At 43.3% G+C, this 17362-nt stretch overlaps 1 protein-coding gene across 6 annotated transcripts in view; it reads left to right on the forward strand.

The window, feature by feature from the left end:
• Window positions 1-17362, forward strand: part of numb (NUMB endocytic adaptor protein) — a 40803-nt gene that overhangs the window by 934 nt on the left and 22507 nt on the right. The window lies entirely within an intron of this gene.

A 17362-nucleotide genomic window follows, 5' to 3' on the forward strand; every position in this document is an offset into this window, starting at 1 on the left:
CCTCTGAATTTTTGTGAGGTGTGATAATGTGCCCTAGATTCTCTTATATGGCAATGATATCATTGTTAGACCTTTTGGCTTGTATGCGAGTTTACTCCCTTGGTGCAACCGCAAGAGCGTAAGATTTCCATCCTGCTCTGCCATCCCTGTCCAGATAAACATCAGTGGTCGGATTACCGTCCACACGCGGACTTTACAGAGATAGCTCCACGAGAGGTTGTCTGATGAGAGCACACTCATGGACACATGCCCTCATTAATGATATTTCTTTTTTTAAGTCATCACTATTTTATCGATCAGCTCTTGAATCAATACAAATATATGACATATGGCTTGTCTTGTTTGCTGCATCAACTCTAGTAAACACTGGTATGCATGTGATGTTTGTATTGGAGAGACAAACATGTCAAATTCCTAAGTGAAAGCTGACAATTTAGTCTTTCTGTTACTTGTTTGTCATATATGATATAAACTGTCAGAAAATACAAAAAAAAAATAAAAAAGAGCCCATTATATTGTCCCACAACAGCCCATAACCCAAATTTAATCAATCTACTACCATGTGCAAAGGTTTGGCCCCTTTTTGCTTGAAAAATCACTGAATCGATGAATAATTCACATAATTTTTTTGTTGATTAAATGACTTGCTTGCTCAAGCTTTAATGTGATAGTACAAAGGATTTCCAACCATCTGGAAATTGTATACGTCTTTTGGAAAGGAATTTGATGATGTTTCCCATACACACAGAGGGAGGAGTGATTCGGGAGTATGGTTTTATTTTTGTTTTTTTTCTTTCTTCCAAATTTTGAAAGTAACTAATGGTTTAGCTCATTTCACAGCATGAGGGAGGTAGGATTGGCTAAATGCCACCAAACCCACTGGGCAAGTCTGTCAGCTGTTTGAGAGAGGGGGAGAGTGCGAGAGAAAGTCTCGGTCCAAAGCTTTGTGATTCACTCTGTGGGAGAAACTAGCTTTACTCTCAGCAGATCGCCCTGTTCTCAAAGGAGAGGGGCCTTTTTTCTTGGCAGTGATCTGTACATCTGAATGCTGAGTAGTGATGCAACACCGGTAAGATAAACTTGCTGCGCGATGACGATGCAATCAAAGGGCTTCACTTTTGTCCCCTGATAGCGGCGAGATAGCCGAGCTTCTCGCTGCTCATGGTGAAAGCAGAGTGAGTGTCGGTGTCTGCTTAGCTTTCAGTGCAGTGGTAACTGAATTGATAGGAGATGACAGGAATGCGAGATATGCTTCTGTGTTTCTGTTCTTCTTTTGTCGACATCAGTCAGTATCAGGGTAATCTGTGTGTGACCATCTCTTGACTGCTCACCTTTCGTATTTGTCATGTTAATCCTCACTTTTGGCTGCAGTTTAGATGCGGGCCATTGAATGTGCCGGTGGACGGTGTCATCTATAACCTGTGCTTTTTGTCAACGTCACACTTCACTACAAGTGTGGGTACACCAAGCACGTTTGGAATGATTTCACAAATTGCTCAAATGTTTACTTATTCAGTTTGATTCGTGTGGGAAGGTGAGAATAAGGACATATAAACTCAGGTGCACTGAGATGCCTGAAAAATTCGGTTCTCTTCTAGGTTAAGAGTGATATCGTTCTGTACAAGAGAGAATATAATCAGAATTTGTGTTTTTTTGATGGCATGAATTTCAATAACAAAGTTACAGAAAACTAGAGTGGGATTTGTTTTGACACTCTCCTCTGCCAAAGAACTAAGCTTGTGGGATGATGGGTTACCGAAACACTTCAATAAAAGAGCCGTTTGCAGTCGGAAGATTTTTTTTACCAACAATCCCTGGTGCTTTTATAAGTGAACAGCGTGACTTGAGGTGAATTGTGTTACCAAAGTTAACTTTTCTGCTTCGGTTAAGGGCAGTGAAAAAGGTTTGTAAAATACACGTCACACAAGTGAAGTTGGAAAATTGTTGTAATGATCTTGTCAGAGGACAAATGTTGTTGTGAGCATCATCAGCATCTAGGTCCATGTGGCAGATCCACACACACACACACACACACACACACAGCTCCATTTTCTGAGCTGATTGGGACTCGGTCCAGCAGAGACACTCTGAGAAGATTCAACCAGAGGGGAGATTTTACAATCAGGATCTCAAATGTGCAGCTGACCCCGTTTCAACATAAGTAGCCTAAAATAGGAACTGCAGAGTTGGTGTGAGCTTGTCTCTTTGATGTGTTTGTTGGTAAGCAGTGTTAGTGTGATATCCTCCGTCACAGAGCAAATTTGTTGTTGGCCATTACTTTCTCAACACAAAACAGTAAATTTGGAAGATGTGTTCCAACAAACGACTACGAATATATACAAAAGTTCAAGCCTAAGGAGCATCTTTGACTGTGGTTACATGCACGCAGAGAACCAGACCAAATGTTTATTGCATTGTTCTGACTCCTCTTCGTTTCCATAGTGCTTGGTTTTACACAACATATTTCCCTCAACCAACCCAAAAAGCAGATCTCACGCATTTGTCTGCACACTATTGTAATCAAACAGTCAAACAACCACCAGCAGTTATAACCATAGCAGCCGTTTAACATTTTTTCTCCACACACATTACGTGAACATCACGTTTCAGTCATTGCGTGACTTTGTCTGACATATCTTTATTGCACAGTTGCATAATAAAAACCTGTAATAAATGTTTCTGTAGTACTCTGGACAGAATATATGTTTTCTCCACAACATCATCGACCAGTGTTAACCGGGCTCTTATCAGTCTCTTTACCTTATGAAGGAAACTGAGTTCTGCATTTACATCAGTGCTTTTGAAGTCGTGCCTCTCGTTTGTGAAGAATGGTTATGTTACTCCAGTGTATTTATTCGCCCTGTTTTATACAATCGAACCAGTATTTGGCTGTGTCAGCACTCATTTTTAAAAAAATAAATAAATAAAAAAATGGAAAACAACAGTGAGCGGGTGGGTGTTGCATAGTGTTTTACTGCTTTGAACACAGTTCTTTGAGTGTCCCCATTTGGGACAATATCTTTAGCTCTTAATTAGGTCCAAGGGGCATTGAGCTCCTCATTTTGCCCTAGCTGTTTAAACTGTGGATTAGACCTGGGAGGGCTGAGGGGGTGGGGGGGGTGCGTCACTGTATGCAAGGAGTTGCCTTTCAGGTTTGCGTCTGTATCACTCCTCCCCGGGTGTAGAATGGGGCTCAGGGACTCCTTTTGTCTCACTGGGCCCCCATATAGAGTGATACTTGAGCCTCCTGGGCTGGAAAAGCTCATGCTTTATTCAGCCCTCTGATCTCTGCTTTAATTACGAGTGACCCAGGATGGAGAGACCGGTGGTGTATCTCACAGGGTGGGAACTTTGTACCAGCTACTGGTGCCAGTCAGAGTGCTGGATGTCTAAGCCTTTTGGCTGAGGTGTGTTTTTCACCTCACAAAGACTCATTTATTTATAAAATAAAAGACAATAATATGAAATAGTGAATCAGGTCTTTCTACTCTCTTTTCTACCAGCCATTTTTTGGCAAATGACTGGTTGCATATTTTTGGATTTGAGGAGTTTAGGAGTTTCCCAGCCCTCCGTGTTCCTCCAGATCCTCCCTGTCTGGCTTCTCAGGTGCACTGATTATATTTTTGCCACCAGTATTTCACAGTGGAGTTGATATGTGTGTGATGTTTACCACAGCTTTGTCACTTTATGACTGAATCTTAATTACCTTTTTGTAAAACATTGATAACCTGTGTGTACAAGGCCTGAGCTGCAGCTGTGTTTGGAGTATAACTCAAGACTTTGTCTGATGTGGGTGACACACAATAAGACTTTGGTATTAGTTTCATAAAACCACCTTTGTGTATATCACTTCTCATTTCCACTGTTGAGAACATCTCACTGTGTGGTTGCTGTAATGACTCCCTGTCTCAAAACTAAGTGACACGTGTGTGTGTGTGTGTGTGTGTCCGTGTTTATGTCTAATGACTCCCTGTCCAGAGCACGGGTGACAGTGATACCATTCCCTCACATATTGTTCACAATTTCCATGACTCCAGTGACAGGCTGTCTGCGCGCTGCGTCCAGTATAGTTCTGACTAATCTGGAGTATAGTCCCAGTCCCTCTTGGCCCCGCCTACCATCCTCACCTTGGATGTATATCAACGTTGCTGTGGCAGCGGTTCCCTGGTAACCACTACAGCGGTTGCTGGGTGATGGAGCGATAAGAGTATGACCCAACAAAACGATCAGAGGTAGTTCCCCATTTCAAAAAAAAAAAAAAGAAAGGGGGGGGGGGAACTCCTTGCTTGCAAAATGTGAAAATGTTTAACCATTTTGATACGCATACATTAACAAAAGCACACACAGTACAAAACATCAGTGTGTCTGTGCCAGAACATGCAGATAAGCAGGAAATGCATTTGAAGATCTGCCTCAGGCAGCAAACTGATTAAGCTTGAAGCATGTGCTGTATGTGCTTTTATGGACATAAGAATCTTTAATAATTAACTTGTGCTTTTTTACAAGCAAGGAGCCACAATTTGTTGTTGTTGCTGTTTCTTTTTGAAAGATGAATTCTCCTCAAACCCACCAGTCATCTCCCCTCTGCTGAACTGGTTGTGTTTAGTAGTTCACTGACATATCCAAAGTAAAGTATAGAAGTATAGCTATGTTGTATGTGTGTTGTTTTTCCACACATGTAATATTAGTTGTGTGAAATGTATAGTTAATAATCAGAATTATCAACCCGCACTTTGTTTCTTGTAATCATAATCACGCTTCGTACTAAATCTCAATATCTCTGGTGTTGTGACAGAGTCGTGTCTGTAGCATCGAATGAAAACTAGCAGCTAAAGTCTGCACTGAATAATTGGTCAGATCTTCAGCTATGTTTACATATTCTTTGAGAAGGTATGTCTGCCGTACATTGTCAAAATATGATATATTAAATGAAGAACAGCTTCGGTAATCAAGACCAAGTTGTTTTTAATTGGCACAAGTCTAGAAAAGATATCACTGATTTATGTCTTTTAATCAAAAAGGCCTCAAAAAGTGTAACATCTCTCGTCTCTCCGTCCCTCACTGCTTTCAGATCAGACTCTTCTGCTGACTCGTGCTGTACTAGGAAGCTCCTTCTGGCCCATATGGGTTTCCTTGGACGGCACTGGCTGTTGTGTAACTACAGTGTGCCTGATCCAAAGTCCACTGGCTACTGTGTTTCTGTTAGATAGCTGTATGGTATGAGTAGGCAGAAAAATTCAGCACGAACATTCAGGATTCAAGTTCGACGGTTGAGTTGTTTTCTTATTGCAGCAGTGACTGAAGAGTTATTGTTGTGGCAGTCTATGAACTGTTTCGGGTCACTGAATTGTTGACAATGGAGGGAGGAATGGCACCGCAGCCAGCGTTGTAGCCCGGCCTGATCGATGATGAACGTTCCCCAGCACAAGAAAGATGTCAATTATTAATGAGCTGAATATCATGTTCTGCCTCAGGTGGAGAGGCTAAGTTTTTGTTTATAAATCTTTGCTGCTAGCTTGCATTTGTTTCAGACACCAGGCTGTCTCTTGTGTTGGACATAGTTTGATTTACTTTACTTTGTCAATCCACATTCCTTTCAGATAATGTAACAGGAACAGGTAGTTGAGGCCTTGTTCCTGAGTAGGAACGGGTTATCACTGTTTCCTGTGTGTTGCATCACTGTGCGGCAAGTGCTGCCTTGAGCACTGCAGCTTTTTGTTTACCGTGGAATTACAGAGACAGGTGTGTGAGCAGCATGTGTGTGCACATTTGCTCTACGCATGTTGGATTGCAGAGACGAGAGAAAGCGTGCGAAAAATCAGAAACATGTACAGCAGCAGGTTCACACACCCCGCACCATTGCACCATTCCTCCACCAGCAAGCGGTCTGTGGAGAGGATGTCTGGCTTGTGAGAGTGCCACTGTGCTGAGTCGACAGGAGGGGAACAATGGCTCCGCTGTGCTGCTTGTCTGTTTGGCCGCCTTCATGCAGCATTTCAGCGAGGGGCACCGTCGGCTTTTGGCTCCGCAAGCCTTGTTGACCAGGCCTTTGCCTGCTGGTCACTGACCCGTTGTGCCCACAGTGCCTGCAGCTCGTCAGGTCTCTGAGGGCTACCGATTATCCCACAGTAATTGGTGCCTGGGCTCTGGCTGATCAAAGGTGCCCAGCTGATTGTGGAGCCCTGGTAATTTTCCATTCTCTGTTGCTCTGCAGTCCTTGCCTACCCGCCTGTTTGTCTGTCGTCCTGCCTGCTGAGAGCCCGTCTTTTGCCGAGGAGGATAAGGCTTGATGTCTGTCGGCTTTATTATCCCTCCGTGTCTCATAAGAGATGACAGGGCTGCTCTGTCCTTTCCTTGGCCTTTTAAAAAGAAAGAACGACACACATCTTCCTTGTTAAATCAAGTTCAGGAACGTGGAAAAACATGTAGAACCTAGTTTTTCAAAATCAATAGATAGGTGAGGTCACAAGTTCAGGCCTGGAGCCAGTGATTCCAACAGCCTTGCTACTTGGCAAAGATTTAAGAGCAGGACACCTGAGTCATGTGCCACGCAGGCTTTTAGTTCAGCTGATCTCTGGCTGATTTTACTGATTGGTTCTCTGCTCGGAGGTGTGCTGGACAGTCACATTACCTGGTTTAGTCCTTAGTAGGAATGAAAACCTGCATTCATTCTAACCTTATCAAGCATGATTATACTACACTGCCTCACATGCTTGCTTGTTAAAGGTTGACCAAGCCCTGTAATATAAAATGGCTTCCTTACCCGAGTTTCATCTTTGGCTGCAGAGAACGAACATGATTTCCTGCCTGCTTGTCCGTGTGATGGTGAAATCTCTAATGTTCATATTACAGCCTTCTACTTTGGACTGCTTTTGCAAAAAGAGCTGTCCAACATTTTTGGAAAAAGAAGGCGTCTACCATGACTGCTGAATCATTTCTGGCACTGAAATAAAAGCTCACCATGGAATAAGTTGCTTGCCATTTAGCGGACCATTGCTTGCATAAACACAATTCTCTACGAGGTCAGAATCACAATGTTTTGGAGTGAAACTTGTAATGATATAATCTCATTCCTGCTGACATTCCTGGAGTTCATAGTTCAGCCTCATATCGTCACAGGTGCTTTCCATGCTAGTTTCTCAGAAATGTCCTCCAACATGAACTTGAATTATTTCCCTGTACCTATAAAACAGGCAGAGACTGAAGCCTTCCCTGTCCTTCTAGAGACAGCGCTCTGTTCACTAATATAATTTAACCACACAGCTAACACAATTCCAGCCATTAAGACCTCAGCCAATATTTATAAGGAACATAGCATAGTCTCAGAAGGGTGAAAATGCACATATATACTCAAAGGTTTAAAGTAACTGTGGACTTCCTCCTTGTAATTTCTTAAAAAATGAAGTCGTGCTTCACCTCTGCCTGAGCTGCACCGTAAATCTGCTGGATAAACAGCCAGGTAGCACCAGCAGTTTGGCCTAATCTGTTGCGTAACTTGGTATTCTACAGTCGTCCTCGGCTTGACAAATAGCACAACCAGAACACAAAGACGGAGGCTCAGGTACGTGGAAAGAATTCCTGAAACGAGCGAGCAGCTCGGCAGCTGCACTGAAAGCTACGGCTCCATACATTCGTGCTCACAAGACCAGTTTGGTTGGCTGACTCATGACGTCAATACAACCCACCTTGCATCATGTGGATTCCTATTACGGCTTGACTCAGTTTCCTTTTTCGCTTTGAAGCCGAGTAAAAAGAAGTTTATAGACTCAAATAACTGCGTGGGCACAGTAATTAGTTTTTATCCCCGTTTTTCATAATTCAGAATGTTTTACTCAGTTAACCTGACCTGGAGGCCAGATGAGGTGAAAAGAAAAGGGTGTGTGTGTGTGTGTGTGTGTGTGTGTGTTTTTACATACTCTGCGTATACGTGTGTGTGTGTGTGTGTTTCTTGGCCTGGTCAGAGGGGCAGAGTAGCGATTGCATGTCTGTTCACTCAGCAGGAAGTTCCTGTTCTACTCCATCCTCTCATCACTCCTGCTGCTAGACAAATACCGCTACTGACACACACACACACACACACACACACAACACACACACACACACACACACACACACAAACACACTGCAAGTGCCACTGACCCATGGCACTGTGTTGCCATTTACCCATAGTGTAGTTGGGATGAAAAGCTGTATTATTATTGACTCAGCAGCTGGAGTCATGGAGTGGGTTCTCTGTGTGTTATTGATTCTTCTGCGAGTATTTTTCCATGTAATCTGTTTTGTGTTTCTCTCCCCCGTCCTTCTGACTCATTTCCATCTCTTATTCTCATGCAGGATTTCATTCACCCACTTTTAAATCCATTTCACACTGTCATCTCTCTTGTACGTCTCTGTCTCTCTGCCTTCAACTCTCTGTCACTTCTGTGTGTTGCCCTCTCAGCTTCAGCCCTGTGTGTTTTGCGTGTTGGGCATATCCAAGTGTCACACATGCTCCGTAAGTGTGTGTGTGAGACGCATCACAACGTGTCAAAAGTGTGTGTGAATGTCAGAAGCCAGCAGTGCAGTGTTTAAAGCCCGAGCAGAAGACGTTTCCCCTGCAGCCACCTCTGGTTTCTGATTGGGGGGAGCAGTGAGGAGTGACAGGCCTTCATCACTCAGTGAACACAGTGAACACACATACTGACACAGTTCCTCACTGCGGGGCTTTCCTCACCTCTTCCACACTCACACAGCCCGGCTTTATGATCATCATCGTCAGAAATTATCCTGATTGTTTAGCATCATCGAACTACAAATTATTATCAATCTTGGTCATTAATTAATCAATCAGACTTAATTTGTAAAGCTTTTTGCATATAAACAATGCAACAAAGTGCTTTACAGAATAAAAACAATAACAAAAAAAACCCCTCACACACACACACACACACACACACACACAGAACAATAAATGACCAAGTAATAAATAAAAATGATAGAAAATAAGACAATAATATCAGGAACTGGGGAAACACTGAAGAGAGTGAGATAACGATAAGAGTGAGAAAGATAAAAAATAATAAAATACCAAAACAGAGGAGACATATTAAAGTGAGTAAAACCAGAAATAAAAGGTAGGATATTAAAATCAAATAAAAATGAAGACAAAATAATAAAATGCTAAAAGAGAGGGGATGTTTGGATGTGAGTAAAACAGAAATAAAAGTAGAAATAGAATAATCAGAAATAAAAGAAGAAAAATAATCCAGAAATAATCAGAATAAAAAAAGGACTAACCAGTAAAATATATAAATAAATAAAATTCAATAAAAGCCAAGCTAATGCGGTAGGTTTTGAGTTTTCTTTCTTCTCTTCCAGAGACGTGGACCTCAGTAATAAAAAGATGCCTCACTCTGGGTTTTCGTTCTGACTTATAATTAAAATACTTTTATTTATTTTTTTTTTACCTTCCTTTTGCATCTTCCATCCACATCTTTCTCTAGCTCTGTTTTTACATTGGCCCCACAGACACGGCCTCAGTTGCATCCTATGTGGTGGCATTGTGGCTAACCTAATGCTACTGAAAAATGTTTCTCTTGGTTTTATAATCTCTGTTTACCAAGAGATGGGGTGGTTATGACGGTAATGACAAAAACAGCCAGCTTTTAGTCATTCCATTCAGTTTCCAGGATAGCCACCACATACTCCAAAGGTTCTGCTAACCACACAACAACAGTACCACTTAACTTTCCCTCTCTGCATTAGTACCAAGCTTATGACAGAAGAATTATCCCCATGCAGTTTAATTTCTCCTGGAAATTGGCTCAGAAGCTCATTTGGGGAGCAAGTTAATTGGCTCTGATCATGTTCTTTTTCCTTTCTTTATAGTTTTTCTTTGATGCCTAAATTTGCAAGTTTGCGATCATACAACAGGCGCCACGTTTAATCAGAAAATGTTGATATTAGCCGAGTGTTTCCCTGCAGCCGTCGGGTCAGTTTGCTATGAGCTTCTTTTTAAAGAGGCAAAGTCATTTGGCGGTTACCGGGCAGACGTCTCCTCTGGGTCATCTTAACTGAAAGAAGGGAGGAGGATGAGAGCACTACAGGGAGGGAGGACGAGCAGAGTGGGGCAAAGAGGAACCTCTAACTTCTCAGCATTAAATAAACACTTGACTATAATGTACAAGAAACCATTTAACAGCATGTTTTATAGTGAAAAAGTGTAAACAAGTAAAACACGAAGAGAGTGGAACGTCACTGTTTGTTCTCTTCAGTTCAGTGGTAATGTGGTTAAACGTTTCATTCAGCCCTGTTCAGACACTTTTATTAGATCTTTGCTTACAGTGATTGCCTTCCTCTGTGATATTTGTGCCTCTGATCACTTCTTTGAGATTTAAACCGATGGTGTTTTTTAAAACCGAAAGCGTTTCACATCTTTACATTAGAAGCAGGGGAGGTGGGTAACAGCCGGCGTGTGTCAGCAGTAATGACTGTTTCAAAAACCCAGCTATAGACTGTCACTCACCCTGCTGTAGTTACATCAGAAATGACAGTGCTGCTGGTGCAGAGGAAGAGCTGAGTGTTAACTATGAGATCTCTTGACTCGTGGTCGCTGAGGCCCAAACCAACAACTGCGCATGAGATTTTCCAACGACGGCCTTCAACACATCGCTCACCTGATGATAATGTTATCTGTTGTATTTTATTTTTATCTCCTGAATCAGCAGCTCGGCAGGAAGTGCACTCTGGTGCCTGTCTGTTTTCATGTCTCTGCTCTGCATGCTAACTGTCTCACAGTGCCACGACTAGACCTGTTTAAATTGACAGAAACAGCGTGTCTGTCTGTGTTGGACATGATGTAACATAGCCCGAGTTGTTCTGCTCTGAGGAAATGGCCTGTGATTCTGCGGTTAACTCCTCAGCTTGACTTGACTATAACAGGAGTGTAGCGCCACATTTTGTTGTGGCTGATCGTAAAGTGAATGTTGACACATGGGCGGCTAATCTACCCAGACCTTCAAGGGCTCAGGTTCACAAAGTTCACAAGGTCACAGAATCACAGTAGGAATACTTATCTAGGAATGGTCAGCTGTCAGGGGCTCTGCTGGAGTCGTCTGCTGTTGTATACGACTACAACTCTCAGCCTTCGTTTATACACTGCAATCTTAGATCAGCATTCTTCCTCTGAGACTCTATAAATGTGCTAATGGTCGCCTTTTTTTGTTGCGAGTCAACCATAAGTAGGATTTATAGATCATGTATTAACAGCAATTTGCTGAGGCCTGGTGAATATGTAACACTGGCTGTGTTTCGTCAGGTCAGCCTTGTGCTCGGGGAGAATACACATTGTGTAGCATTTGGCCTGATTTCTCCAGCTTGCTGTAACTCCTCTGATGGCACTTTACTTCTCTTTAGAACAGCAGCCTTTATGATAGAGCCATTTTCACTCCGGGGTCCTCGAGAAACTCTAGTCGTCTGTCTCCCTTGTGCATGTATGCAAGGGTGTGTTTGTAATTTTTGAGAGTGTGTATTGTGTTTACACTTGTGGGTGTATGGCAGGTGTGTGTGTTTGTGCAAGTGTGTGTCCACCTCTGCTTGTGTGTATTCTGTGTTAACCCGCCGCTGCGCTGCATGTGTGTGTAAATGCGAGTGATGTCAAGGGGAAAAAGTAAACATGGTTTCCATGAGTAGCTCTTTTGCTCCGAGGTTTACTCAAAGTTTCCATGCAGAGTTCACTTCCAGAGTCGGGGACAGTGTATTGTAGTGGAGTCTGAGTGATCGCCTGTGAGGAGGTTAAGCTTCTGTCCCACCGTTCGCACGACGCTGATGTCTTCCCAACAAAGAATCGAAGAGAAAGGAACACATGGGTGTTTTAGGTCAGCCGGTGAACACAGTCACAGCCACTTTATAAAGACATCTTCTCACGGCTGCCACATGACTGGGTACTTTTTGTGTTCTCAGCCGCACTGTGCCGTAAAGAGGGACATGGATTGATGGAGTTGGGGCACTCAGACTACTTCATCAAACCCCTCCTAGCAGGCCGGTGCTTTCAGTCGGCAGCCCCTCTCCACAGCATGGCCGCAGTGTTTACTGCTCTATTCATTTACTTAAAAGTCCACTCCATTTGGCGGACCATCTCCTCTGGCAAGAAGTTTTGAAAAACAATCACAAAAAAAAAATAAAAAATGCAGTTTTGGGGCAAATGCAAAGAACATCAGTTTTAAGGAAGCCTTCTCGATGCGGCCTGGTGGTGGAAACCAGGCCAGACCCCGCCTATTGACTCGGGCTGTGAATCACTGCCGGGGCATGCCTGAGGGGAGACGATACAGTGACAGTGATTTGCCACTCCCTGGTGCCCTGGCCGTTTAAATGTGGCCTCAGCTGTTGCCCAAAGTGATGTGTGGCTCTCGGTGTTGAATGGCCTGCTGGCTGGTCGACGCGCTGTCGGGCCAGACCCCCTTAATACCACGCCTGGCTGCTCCTAGACACACAAACACAAGCATGACCACACACACAAAAGGCCAGATACAAGGATGTACACGCACAGCTAGAAGTGGCTGGAGTAGAGACCAACTCAATATCCCCCCGTGCAGCAGTCTGCGCCCTATTTGTTCATATTTGTTTGTCTCTGTCTCAACAGTAACCTTCGTCAGTCATGTGTACTCAGGAAACGGGGGTCGTCATGTCTTGCTGGGGGCAGGGAACAGATTGAAGGACCCTGAAATGATTCAGTGGCAGACAGGGTGCGAGCGAGCCGTGCAAACAGTAGCCAGCACTCCTATTCCCATCATTTCCTTCCTTTTTGTGGCGTACCACCCAGTCGTACTGACTCCTGATCGTTTTCTATGGCTCTTGTTTCTGTCCCTTAAACAGCCTGACCCTCCTAAAATAGATGCTTTTCATAGATAATAAAGACACTGACTCATTGTCCTGTTGATGTAGTTCAGTTTGCTCTCACGCTAGTAATGCTTTCCAACATTTATCTGACTAGTACAGTCAAGAAATTAGAGGCTGCTGATCGTAGCTTGTTTGTCTCTTGGATTTGCGTCCATCGTCTCACCACAGGTGTCAGGTTTTGTGTGTGGACCTCAGTACAGATACATGCTGTGCCTATCAAATAAAGTGATTCTGACTATTTTGGGGACATTGATGGTGCATAGTGTACAGATCATCGCAGCGTGGCGTGCTGATCCGGGGCAGCTAGCGTTGACTGACACCGGTGCACTGACGGTGTCTCTTTCCACCAGCTCGTTACTGTTGCTGTTTCTTTCTGTACTAGTTGTTTTAAGTTCAGCCTTTTGAAGTCAATTACAGTAATTGGCTATGATGAAGGCAGGTGTGATGCAAGTTTTGTTTGGGGGGGGGGTTCACAGCTGTATCGAAAATCTGTTTTGCAAGGTTTAAAAAAAAAAAAAAATTACATAAGACCTGGATTGCATGAAACCCTTTAAATGCCATTGCATAGCAGAAGTGTAATGCAGCCTGTAACTGAAAAACTGAACATCACATATAAAGAAAGGTAATCTATTTAATCTATTTTTTGAAGAGGGCGACTTCTGAAAATATACAGTACATACATATATATACAATATATATATATATATATATATATATATATATATATATAGACATTAACTGTGACACAGAATATGACACTGAGGGGTTGGTGTTAATAAAAGGAGCTGCATGACGCTCCATCTCACATAGTTCTCACTTGAACAATGAATGTCAATATTTGACTGTAATTAAATCGATTGCAGCCCTGAGCAATAGTGTAACATGTCAGCTGTGACTTTTCCAATTCCAGTAGTCGATGGTTTTATTGAATTTGTTGTGTACATATTGGTTGTTAAAAAAAAAGGCTTCCTTCAGTCGTGCCAGCGAGCACGCGGTCCTGACCTTTGACCCCATCTTGGACCGACACTTTGTCCTGTGGTTTTCTCAGCACAGTTTACACCACGCTTTCATCCAGATTCTCTCCTTGTGTGTCTTCCTTTTCTTTTCTTTTCTTTTTTTTTTTTTTTGCCCCTCTTTTTTTTACATAAGCATGCCAAGCCACAAACCGGGGCCCGGAAAATTGGATTACCACGGTAACAGCATTTTTCAAATTCCCTCTTCGTATGGCCGTTTGGGAGCAGAACAGAGGCGCTATCACCTCAAGTCCGCCGGCTCGCTGATAACGGGGCTGCACCGATAGGCCGGCCAGGCCTGCTTTGCATTACAGATGGCGGGCGTTATTGATTGAGGCTATCCTATCTCGTCGTTGCTCTCCAAACTATAAACTCAGTGTGAACACAGAAGACATGGAATTCCCTAAACACAGAGAGTATAAAATAGGATGAAGGGTATCGGCTGGCACAGTGGTGGGGCAACTCATGAGAGGAGACAGTGGGGCCTTTCTGTCTTGAATCGCTGCCCATTCTCTCTCTCTTTCTCTCTCTCTCTCACGCTCACTCGCTCTCCTAGCTTCTCCCTCCCTCCCTCTATCTCTTCTTTGAAACCCAACCACTGTACTCATCCCTAGGATCCTTCTGCAAGGATTAATCAGTTTTCCATTCCTGGAGAGATTATTCAAATACTGTTACATCTACAGCCAGCAGCAGCAGCAGCACTCCCTCCCTCCTTCCCGGGGAGAAGCACTTCACTGACGGAGGGAAAAGTCTTGTTCCTACTCTCCGTTTCTCTCTATTCTTCTTCTTTTCTTTTCTGTTTGTCCTGAGTGTGTCTCTTCTTATTTCTGTGACTTTACACTTTTACCGCTGTTGTTGACTGCGTGCATTTGTCCGGTGGACGCGCTGATGATGTTGCATGTTGGGGGCTTCGGAGAGCTCCGTGCTTTTTTGTGTTTCACTGTGTATATGAACACACAGAGAGTATAAACGGTCCTTGTGTAATTGTCCTCATTAGCGCTAGTAGGAGAACAGCCAGAGATCCTCACGGCACCAGACTATAGGAGCTGTGACAGCTCCAACAGGGTTCAGATCCTGCGTTCCTACACCAAAGCCTTTACCTCCCCACCCGCCTTTTCTCTCCAGCCCCCCCATCCTTTTCCCATGCCCCTCCGTCCTCCATTCACTCCCCTTTTTAGTTTTAAAAGCCGCCTCAGTATTGTTTTATTTTTGCTGCGGTAAAAGCTGGGCATTGGACATTTGGTTGACATGATTTAGACAGTGAGGCAGTCATTCAGCCTTTGCTTTAAAATAAAAACATACCCTTCATTTCTGTCTTTTTTTTTTTGTGTTTGGTTTAAGTGGCCACACATAAGTATACTTATCTTATACTGGGATATTTACTGTTCACAGAAAAGTTTCACCTTTTTGAAAAACGTCAGTAAAGATCAGGTTTATGTGGAGCTCGCTGTTTCAGAAAAGTCAGTTGTTGAAGAGGCAGGGAAATAAATCTAAAAGCTGTAACTTCAATAGATCCAGTGCTGGGTAAAAACAAAACATCACAAGCTGCCTAAAGCCTCCTGCAACTCTTTTCTTTTTTCTTTTTTCTTCTCAGTGGGAATCCAGTGTCTGTTTTTTGTTGTTGCTTTATAGATGTAGAAAGAGCAAAATTTAGAAGTCGCACCATTTATATTGAGCTGTTTTTGTCTGCTTCACTTTAAAGTAAGTAGTAACACCAGTGTGATTATTGCCTCTGTTGCTGTTAATGCCTAAGAAGATGATAAAATCTGTGATGCACTTGCCAGTCAGAAGTTATTACTGTCTGTTTTACTGCAGGTTTGAGTCACCTCCTTAAGGTCATAAGGTCGCATCGATTTTAATTTCTTAATCCGGTTAAAAACAGCCTTTGAAGACGTGTCGGAATAAAAACAAACCTGAGGGAAACTATGCTTAATTCTTTTTTTTTTTTTTTTTTACCGCTGCCTTCGCCACCTTACCTCTCTGCTTCTTCAGCTGCTCTGTTTTCTCCCTCTAACCTCTTACTCTTTTCCATCCTAATTATTTTACCTCCCTCTGTCCTCGACTTCCCTCCACCTTTACCTTCTCTTCACCTGTCCCTGCTCCGTCTCGGTCTCCCGCCTTGCCTCCCTTCTTGCTGCATTCCTCCTTCTGGATCATGACCAAAACAAGGGGCTGAACCCACCTCACATGACCCACAGCCACCCACCCCCCAGCACTCTGCACCAGGCACACACAGCCAGACTTTCCCCCTCACTGCTCATTCTGTGCTCTACTCCCTCTGGGCTCCATCCCTGTCACTGCTCACCTTCCTGCCAACACCACACACACACACACACACACACACACACACACACACACACACACTAGAGTTAGCTAATGCTGGTGGTAATGATGCAGACTTCATATACAATCTCCATGTTTGACATGGGATAATGAACATGTGTTCAGGAGGCTGTTGACCTACCAGTCTGTTTTCACAGGTTAATCCCTGCATGTCGATGTTGACACAGACTCTTCCACTGTAGTTCAGTGCACTCTGCTGTCAGACATCTTGCTTTGCTATAGTATGTTGTATATTTGTTGAACAAAGTAGGGATGACGTGATCGTGTATTTTTGCTGCCAATACCGATCATCTATCCATGGTTGATACCGATCATTTGGCATGTGTTGCAGATGGCGTACGTCAAATCAGTCTCACACACTTTGTAAAAGTTCCACGTGGCCGACATGTCGTTTTGTTTTGGTGGCCTGTTGCGATGATCGGTTTAAAGGATTTTGAAAGTGACTAGAAGCATTAATTCCGATCTATCGATCACGTATTTCTAATGAAGATCGGCAGATCAATCGGGGCATCCCTACAACAAAGTGTTTGACTTGATCAGTTCATTAAAACGTTTCGCTGCAGTTTTGACACTTGGAATCGACGTGAGAGTTTGACAAAATAATCTCACCCTTAACATGATGGTAGAATTTATAAAGTCTACAATTGTAATTTAAAGGTTAAAGGGTTAATCCCAAATCTAAAAGCAAGGCTGTGGAGTAAAATCCGTTATCTGTGTACTATAGTATTCAGATCGATTGCCCTGATGGAGACGAGGTGGCCAAAGGAGTGTGGTGCGTAAAGAGAGGTGTACTACTTTCTTAAAGTTAGAAATAAATGTGTTGAATGACCGACCAGGGCGGAGGTATCCTGTATCAGTCTGGTTGGGGTATTAGGGATAAAGAGGATGAAAATCTTCAGTTTGTTTACTCTTGTCGGGGGATTCTGTTTTTTCTCGTGATGCTCATTCCAAACATCTCACATTTTGGCAACACCTCCCACATCACGATCCTGCTGATGGTTCCCCATGTTTTACACTCGCTCTCTCAGGTGCATATGCTCGGCTGAGCACTAACATTTCACCATCACATACACAAACACAGCGACTGTGCGCTTCTTTCCCACGCACATGAATATATGTGCTTTCATTTA

This window comes from Seriola aureovittata, chromosome 13, assembly GCF_021018895.1.
Source record: "Seriola aureovittata isolate HTS-2021-v1 ecotype China chromosome 13, ASM2101889v1, whole genome shotgun sequence".
In the NCBI taxonomy this organism is placed as follows: Eukaryota; Metazoa; Chordata; class Actinopteri; order Carangiformes; family Carangidae; genus Seriola; species Seriola aureovittata.